Below are 9,933 nucleotides of genomic sequence, written 5' to 3'. Positions count from 1 at the left end.
TTCGCCCGGCTGATTTTTTGATTTATTGTAGAGATGAGGTCTCGCTGCCCAGGCGGGTCTCGAACCCGCGGACTCAGGCAATCCACTCACCTCAGCCTCCCAAAGGCGCAGGATGACAGGCTGAGCCATCGAGCCCGGCTTAGAAAACTGATTTTTAAATGGGAAAAAAAATCAATTTTTAAATGGGCAAAGACTTGAACACACCTCAGATTCAAGATTACAGATGGCAAATAACCATATGAAAAGATGGTCATTATTATATGTCATTAAGGAATTGCAAATTAAAATAATGAGACACCACTACACACCCATTAGAATGGCTAAAATCCAAAACACTGACAACACCAAATGTTGGCAAGGTGTTTCTTGGTTGCTGGTGGGAATGAAAATGATACAGACACTTTGTGACACAATTTGAGCTTTTTACAAAACTAAAATGCTCTTCCCACACAATCCAGCAATTAATATCCTTGATTTACCAAAATGAGTTAAAAACATATCTACACAAAAACTTGCACATAGTCATTTATAACAGCTTTATTCATAATTGCCAAAACTTGGAAGCAACCAAGAGGTCCTTCAGTAGGTGAATGGGTAACTGTAGTTCATTCAGAAAACAGAATTATTACTCAGTCTCTTTTAAGAGACTGATATAGACTTTATTTTATTATTTATGTATTTGTTTATTTATTTTTTATTTAAGTTGGAATCTCACTCCGTTGCCCAGGGTGGAGTGCAGTAGCACACTCACGGCCACCCCAGCATTGACCTGCTGGGCTCAGGTGATTCTTCTACCTTAGCCTTACAAGTAGCTAGAACTACAGGCACACGCTACCACTCCCCGCTAGTTTTTTGATTTATTGTAGAGATGAGGTCTCACCAAGTTGCCCAGGCTGGTCTCAAACCTGTGGGTTCGGGCAATCCTCTCACCTCGGCCCCCCAACGTGCTGGGATTACAGGCCTGAGACCAGCCTGGGCAACTCAGCAAGACCTTGTCTCAAAAATTAGCCAGGCATGGTGGTGTGCGCCTGTAGTTCCAACTACTTGGAAGGTTGAGGTGAAAGGATCACCTGAGCCCAGCAGGTAAAGGCTGAGGTGCCCACGAGTGTGCCACTGCACTCTAGTCTGGGCGACAGAGTGAAATTCCAACTCAAAAAAAAAAAAAAAAACTGGATAGAAAAGTAAACAGACAAAGAGAGCAAGCAGAAAAGGTGAGGCTAAAATACCAGAAGAAAAAAATACTAAGTTAAGCCTGACATTTTCCACTACGTTTCCCCCCTAGGGCAACTAGCTTCAGACTAGAGCTTACGAAAATCCCACAGAGAGAAATTAGAGTACTGGGCTATCAAGACAGGCAGGATTTGGGAAGCTAAAATTCCAGAAAAAAGAGCAATCACACCTTTGGGAGGCTGAGGTGAGTGGATTGCCTGAGCCCGCGGGTTCGAGACCCGCCTGGGCGGCGAGACCTCATCTCTACAATAAATTAAAAAATCAGCCAGGCGTGGTAGCGCGTGCCTGTAATTCCGGCTACTCGGAAGGCTGAGGCGGAAGGATTGCCAGAGCCCAGCAGGTCGAGGCTGCGGTGGCCAGGAGCGGCCACTGCACTCCAGTCTGGGCAACAGAGTGAGACTCCAACTCAAAAAAAAAAAAAAAAAGAGCAATCACAGAAAAGTCAGTCTGGATATCCTGTACTGCTTTTGCCCACAAGGTATTTACTGAGTCCTAACTTTTGTGGGTGCAAGAAGCCAAGAACCAAGCAAAATGACTATTTTATTGCAAAAAGAAAAAAAAAGGTAAGCAAAACTTTTGGTAGTCTCATAATACTAATGGAAAAAAATTAAGAGTTCAGAGCCTGCCAAGAAGAGGCCCTGGCAAACACCCCAGGAATCCATCTGATACCTCTGAAAAACAACACTCTGAAGTGGAAACCAGATTTAAACCAGTCCTTGAGAAGCCTAAAACAAAGTCTCAAGTCATCTCAAGCTTGTGTTGGATCAGGTCATCTGCTCTTACTTTTATCTACCATCAGAAGAAAATCAAATCTTCTCTAAAGAACAATGTCATCATGAAGAGCCTTTATCATTTGTTATACATCTGACATTCGTTTTAAAAATTACCCGAAATGGTAGGAGACAGGAGCAAATGACTGAAAGCCAAGATAGACAACAAAAAAAGACCAAACAGGGATCCAGACATTGTAACTACCAGACACAAACTTCAAAATAATTGTGATTAATATATTCAGGAAAATAGAAGACAAGAAGAAAATCTGGTAAGAGAACTAGAATCTATAAAAACAAACAAAAAAGAATTAAATTGAAATTCTAGAACTAATTCTAAAAAGTGTATGACATAAGATTAACAATATAACAGATTATTTTAATAGCAGATTGAACATTAATTGAACAAGAGAAAGGTCAGTAGAAAATATCTAGATGAAGCACGAAAAGAAAAAATAAAAGATGGAAAATACGGAAAAGAGCACAAGAGATATATGGGACTCACAGATCTAACATACAGCTTTCTAGAATTCCAGAAGCAAAGGAATGAAAGCGAGAGAAACAATGTCAGAAGAGATATTCCATACCTGATAAAAGACGTTAAGTTATTTAAAAGGATCTTTCAACCTCAAACATTTTAAATACGAAGAAAACCACATAGGTGCATTATTGAAAATTGATGAAAACCAAAGACATTGCTTCTTTAATGAAAACAATGGAGTCAGAAGACAATGAAATGATATATTTTAAATGCTGAAAGAATATAACAGCTGCCCTTTTCACAAGATGGCACCGAAGGATAAGAAGGAAGCTTCTGGCATACATCCTCCTCCTGCCCCTCCAAAAAGCCGAAGCCGAAGCCAAAGCAAAGGCATTGAAGGCCAAGAAGGCAGGGCTGAAAGGTGTCCACAGCCACACAAATAAGAAGATCTGCACATCACCCACTTTCTGGAGTCCCAAGACTCTGCAGCTCTGGAAGCAGCCCAAATACCCTCAGAAAAGTGTCCCCAGGAGAAACAAACTTGACCACTACGGCATCATCAAGTTTCCCCTGACCACTGAGTCTGCAATGAAGAAAATAGAATACAACAACACACTTGTGTTCACTGTGGATGTTAAAGCCAACAAGCACCAGATCAAACAAGCTGTGAAGAAGCCCTATGACGTTGATGTTGCCAGGGTCAACACCCTGATTAGGCCTGATGGAGAGAAGAAGACATATGTTGGACTAGCTCCTGATTATGACACTTTGGACGTTGTAACAAAATTGGGATCATCTAAACTGAGTCCAGCTGGTTAATTCTAAATATGTATCATTTCACCATTTAAAAAAAGTAAGAAACATAACTGCCAACCTGAATTATTATTATTTTTTTGAGTCAGGTTCTTACTCTGCTCTGTCACCCAGGCTGGAGTGCAGTGACACGCTCACAGTCACCACAGCCTCGACTTGCTGAGTTCAGGCGATCCTTCAGCCTCAGCCTTCCAAGTAGCTGGAACTACAGGTGTGTATCACCACACTCGACTAATTTTTTTTTTAATTGTAGAGATGAGGTCTCACCAAGTTGCCCAGGCTGGTCTTGAATCCTTGGGCTCAGGCAACCCTCTCGCCTCAGCCTCCCAAAATGCTAGGATTACAGGCATGAGTCACCATGCCTAGCTCAACCTGAAATTTAATGCATAAAAATATCCTTTAAATATTAAGGCAAAATCTAAAAGTGTGTTCAAACAAAAACAGAACATTTACTACCAATAGTCTTACACTAAAAGAAAGATGTTATCTACAAAGAAAGAAAATAATTCCAGATAGAAGCACAATAACACAGGAAAGAATCGAGAATATCAGAAAGAGGAAATATAGGGTTAAATTAACCCTCTGAGGGGACATCATAAATCTAGCAAACCACTCGGATGTTCCTTCTCAAGGGACATAAAGAAATTGCAAGTGATTATACAGGGCAGAGATATGCCAGTGCAAATTTTTCAAAAATGTATTCCTCCTTGAAGTTTTCCATTCAAATTGCATGAAAAAGAAAATAAAGAGATAAAATTACATAATGAGATATACATAAAAAATATATCAGCTTGCATTACATAGAAAGAGAATGTGTAAAGTACTTTTACAGTGGTGCACAGATTGGACAATAGATTACATATTATTAATGTATGAGGAAGAAAACAAGATTGCATTGTCTGCTTGAGTAGAAAAACATCGTCAAACAAATTACTATTGCACAACATGTATCAATGAACCTGCAATGCATGTCAGCAACTATTTCATACATTACCACATAAGAAAAATCTAAAATATAAAATTTTGATTTTTTTGTCATAAATTTCTCAATGTCCAAAATTCCATGATAACCCAAATATCATTACAATAAAATAACTTGTTCCAACCCTATACTATTGAATATAAAGTGATTCATTTTTCACTATTTCGTAAAAAAGGGCAGAGTTGCTGGCAGGTGATCTGCAAAATGTCTCCGAGTACAAAAGATTAAATAATTAGAAATTATTTAATTTAATTGAGCATAAAGCAAAAAAGACAAGAGAAAAATGATAAATGGAATGAAAGAGCTGTAAGGTCCTCGTATTGTCTAGAAAACAATAACAGTAAATTAAATGCAAAATTGGTCATAATAATTCCTCCCATTCCTTATGCACACCCCCTTATAATGTGACTTTGCTACTTTTCCTATAAGAAATGGTATCTCAGCCGGGCTCGGTGGCTCAGCCTGTAATCCCGCACTTTGGGAGGCTGAGGTGAGTGGATTGCCTGAGCCCGCGGGTTCGAGGCCCGCCTGGGCAACTTGGTGAGACCTCATCTCTACAATAAATCAAAAAATTAGCCAGCGTGGTAGCGTGCGCCTGTAGTTCCAGCTACTTGGAAGGCTGAGGCAGAAGGATCGCCGGAGCCCAGCAGGTCGAGGCTGCAGTGGTCAGGAGCGGCCACTGCACTCCAGTCTGGGTGACAGAGTGAGACTCGAACTCAAAAAAAAAAAAAATTAGTTTCTCTCTATCCCTTGAAGTTGAACTTAGCCGTATGACTTGCTTTGACCATTGAAGCATTAGAAAGTGTGATAAAGCAGAGACTTGAAAAGCATTTGCAGCCGGGTGTGGTGGCTCATGCCTGTAATCTCAGCACTTTGGGAGGCCAAGGTGAAAGGACCGCCTTAGCCCACAGGTTCAAGATCAGCCTGGGCAACTTGGCAACACTGCATTTCTACAATAAATAAAACATTAGCTGGATGTGGTGGCACATGCCTGTAGTTCCAGTTTCTTACAAGGCTGAGGCAAAAGGATTGCCTGAACCCAGCAGTGAGCGTGCCACTACACTCCAGCCTGGTCCACAGAGTGAGACTCTGACTCAAAAAAGAAAGAAAGAAAGAAAGAAAGGCATTTGCACACTGGTGTTTGTCCTTCCTTGCTACTTTTATAGCCCTGAAACTATCAGTTGAATGAACCTGCCTGCTGGAGGGGCCACATGGAAAGCAAACTCCCCCAACTCCTATTCTGGGCAAAAGCCTGCCAACCAACAAACATATAAATGAGGCTATTCTGTATCATTGGGCCCCAGTCAAACCTCCAGAAAGCCACCTAAATCAACACAGCCCTAGCCAAACTGCCAAACCATAGAATCATGAACTGTTAAATGATTTACATTCGTTTCTCTTTATCTAAGACATTATTCCATCCTTATCTGTGGATGACTGAAACTGCAGATAGGGTATATATCCTGCTTTTTTCTAGACCTACATACCTATGATAAAGTCTATAAATTGGGCACAGTAGGAGATTAACAACTACTAAGAATAAATTAGAACAATATGCTGTAATAAAAGTGATATGAATGTGGTTTCTCTTAAAATATCTTACTGTACTTACACTTCTTGTGACATTACGAAGTGATTAAGTGCCTGCGCAATAAGATGAAGTGAGGTGATAGCATAGATATTGTGACATAGATTTAGGCTACTACTGACCCTGAACACAAGCAGTTCGATACCTGGACATGCAATCAAGACAGCTACTAAGTGACTAATGAGTGGGTGACATACATAGTGCAGATATGGTAGACAAGGAGATGATTCATGTTCCAATAGAGACAGACCAAGATTTCATCATGCTACTCAGAATGGTGCAAATTTAAAACGTATAAATTGTTTATTATACATTTTCCATTTAATATTTTCAAACCACAGCTGACCTCAAGGAACTGAACCTGCAAAAAACCAAGGATAAGGGGGACTACTGTACTTTAAGACACTTAACTTTTTATGCAGTGAAAGCTAACTGGTAACATAACTAATATATGCAAGTAGATCAGTGGTTCTCAAGCAGGGTGGACTTTGCTACCCATGGGATAACTGGCAATGTCTGAAGACATTTTGTACGGTCAAGACTGGGCAGATTCTACCAGAATCCGGTGGGTAGAGGGCAGGGATGCTGCTAAGCATCCTACGAGGACAGCCCTCCACAACAAAGAAATATTTGACCCAAGATAAATGTCAACAGTGTCAAGGCTGAGAAATGAAACTCTGGAGTAAAGCATGATAAAAGTGGCAGTCTTTAGAGCAGTCCGATTCAATAGAACTTTCTGTCCAATATTTGTGTTATCCAACATGGTAGTCACTAGTGAGCACCTGAAATGTGGCTAGATTGACTGAAGAACTAGAGTTTTGATTTTATTCTATTTTAATTAATTTAAGTCTAAACAGCCATACACAGCTAGTAGCTTCTGTATTAAGTGGCACAGCTCTAAAACCTAGATACTAGTGACATTGAGAATAAGTGAAAAAGCAGTTGCAATGGAAAAAAATGAGTCTGATAAAGTTAAAGCCCACAATCACTCACCACAAATAAGTATTCCAATCATGATTTTTTGTTTCAGTATCTATAAATTCTGAAATATCGTACAATGATAAAATACTGTCTGACAACCTAAATTAATGGGCTTTTCTAGATTATTACCATAAAAGTCCTAGGAATCTCCTATGCTATATATATATATATATATATATATATATATATATATATATATATATATCTTTTTTTAACGTTTAAAGTGGTTTAAGAAGAACTGCTATATGCCAGGCACAGTGGAGCATACCTGTAGTCCCAGCTACTTGAAGACTAAGGCAGAAAGACTGGTTGAGCCCAGAAGTTTGGGACTGTAGTATGCTCTGGCTACGCCTATAACAGCCACTACATTCCAGCCCAGACAACATAGCAAAACTTTTAAAAAAAAAAAAAAAAAAAAAAAAAAAGCTGGACTTGGTGGCTCAGCCTGTAATCCTGTATTTTGGGAGGCTGAGGTGAGTGGCTTCGAGACCCGCCTGGGCAGTGAGACCTCATCTCCACAATAAATAAAAAAATCAGCCGGGTGTGGTAGTGCGCGCCTGTAATTCCGGCTACTTGGAAGGCTGAGGCAGAAGGATCGCCGGAGCCCAGCAGGTGGAGGCTGCGGTGGCCAGGAGCAGCCACTGCACTCCAGTCTGGGCGACAGAGTGAGACTCCAACTCAAAAGAAAAAAAGAAAGAAACCAAGAATCTCTGTATTTTAGAGGCCCTCAGACTGCACCAATATATGGTCTTTAATCGAATAGGTTGCAGTAATTAAACATTCACTTACTATTTTACTTATCCCTTGCTGCAGTTCAATACCCTTTCTTGTTCTCTTCTCTACCCCTTCCCATTCGCTACCAGAGAAGACGTTGATCCAATGCTGCCATAATTCCACAGATTCCTTTAACTTGTCAGCATAAAGTAGGTCAGTTTTCTGCTCTAGTGGGTGTTTTGGCAATACATTTTCTTACAGGAATAGAGTGGCTACTCTGCCTGGTATCCATATACCACACACACAAAAAAAAGACTGAATAATTCTTCCTCAGGCTGACTTATTCAAGAAGAAAATCCCTTCGCCTTAACTGGGAAATTCTGACAGAAAAACAAAATAAAACATAAACAAATAAAACTCCAATTCAAAATTTGTTCTATATAATGAAGTTTAAAGATTTTAAAGGCCCACAGTATCTAGCAACTCACAAAGAGTTTGCTGAGAATTGATATGTTCTCTGCCCAATTCTAATCACTAAGATTGTGAGAAGGCAAAGGAAAGACAATAAGAGACAATATATCAGGTATTCTGTTTAAAAAATTATATTAGAAGAAACTTTATCAACAAAACAAAAATTCTGGAAAACCTCTTCCTTATAAGATACAACTGGGAGAAAATATTTTTTAGATTAAGAAAATCAAGCCAGGCGCAGTGTGGCTCACTCCCGCAATTCCAGCACTTTGGGAGGAGGAGGCAAGATGACTGCCTGAGACTGCAGATTCAAGACTAACCTGGGCAACTTGCCTCACTCGACCTGCTGTGCTCAGGCGATACTTCTGCCTCAGCCTTCCAAGTAGCTGGAACCACAGGCATACAGCACCACACCCAGCTAATTTTTTGATTTCTTGTAGAGACAAAGTCTTGCCACATTGCCCAGCCTAGTCTAAAAGCTCTGGACTCAGGAAATCCTCTCGCCTGCACCTTCCAAAGTGCTGAGATTACAGGCATGCGCCATCCTGACCTATAATTTATTTAAAATATCAAGTGTTGTCTACTGTGGTGCTGAAAACTCAGTTTTATGTTGTTAATCATTTATAAATCAAATATTAAGGAAACCTGACAGATATACATTTAACTAGCTAATTTATTTCACATCAGATAAAAAGTTTCTGCAGGGACAAAATTAATATCCCCTACTAAGAACAATGCTCAAATGTAAGAAAGGTTGAAACAACTATATTTACTGGACTTGTTTTCTAGAAAAAATACAAAAATTTTGACAAATCCACAAGAAAATGTAACTCTTCCAAGCCAGATTGCTAATGTGCTACTGAACATATTTAAGAAAAAATAATGCATCTGATCAATACTCACATCGCCATAAAGTATGTTGATATTCACTTCACCATAATGCACTTGCTATTTCTTTTCTTTTTTTTTTTTTTGAGTTGGAGTCTCACTCTGTTGCCCAGACTGGAGTGCTGTGGCCGCTCCTGGCCACCGCAGCCTCGACCTGCTGGGCTCCGGCGATCCTTCCGCCTCAGCCTTCCAAGCGGCTGGAATTACAGGCATGCGCTACCACACCCGGTTGATTTTTTGATTTATCGTAGAGATGAAGTCTCGCTGCCCAGGCGGGTCGCGAACCCACGGGCTCAGGCAATCTACTCACCTCAGCCTCCCAAAGGCGTGGGATTACAGACTGAGCCACCGAGCCCGGCTGCTATTGCTTTTCTTTTCCTTTTCTTTTTTTTGAATCAGAGTCTCACTGTCGCCCAGGCTGGAGTGCAGTGGCATGCTCGTGGCCATCGCGGCCTCGACCTGCTGGACTCAGGTGATCCTTCCACCTCAGCCTTCCAAGTAGCTAGAACTACAGGCATGTGCCATCATGCCTCGCTAATTTTTCTTGATTTATTGTAGAGATGAGATCTCACCAAGTTGCCCGGCCTGGTCTCGAACCTATGGGCTCAGGCATTCTTCTCATCTCGGCCTCCCAAATTGCTGGGATTATATGTGTGAGCCACCAAGCCTGACTTGCACTTGCTATTAGAAGCAAATTTATTTATCTTTCTTTATTTATGTATTTATTTTTTGAGTTGGAGACTCACTCTGTCACCCAGGCTAGAGTATAGTGGCATTATCATAGCTACCACAGTTTTGATCTGTTGGGCTCCAGCAATCTTTCTATCTCAGTCCCAGAGTAGCTGGAACTACAGGCACACATCACTACGCCCAACTAATTTATCTGTGTTATTGTAGACATGAGGTTTCGCCATGTTATCCAGGCTATTCTTGAACTCCTGGGCTCAGGCAGTCTCCTTGCCTTAGCCTCCCAAAGTGCTAGGATTATAGACATGAGCCATCACATCTGGCCAAA

General features: G+C 40.7%; 1 pseudogene; it reads left to right on the top strand.

Annotated features, from left to right (window-relative positions):
* Positions 1 to 2,786: 2,786 nt before the first annotated feature.
* LOC103253546 lies at positions 2,787 to 3,300 on the top strand (annotated as a pseudogene).
* The last annotated feature ends 6,633 nt before the right edge of the window (positions 3,301 to 9,933 follow it).

This window comes from Carlito syrichta, unplaced genomic scaffold, assembly GCF_000164805.1.
Source record: "Carlito syrichta isolate Samal-C Ts95f unplaced genomic scaffold, Tarsius_syrichta-2.0.1 Scaffold236951, whole genome shotgun sequence".
Taxonomy (NCBI): Eukaryota; Metazoa; Chordata; class Mammalia; order Primates; family Tarsiidae; genus Carlito; species Carlito syrichta.
The sequence above is the reverse complement of the archived record's forward strand: the minus strand, read 5'-3'. Positions and strand labels throughout refer to the sequence as shown.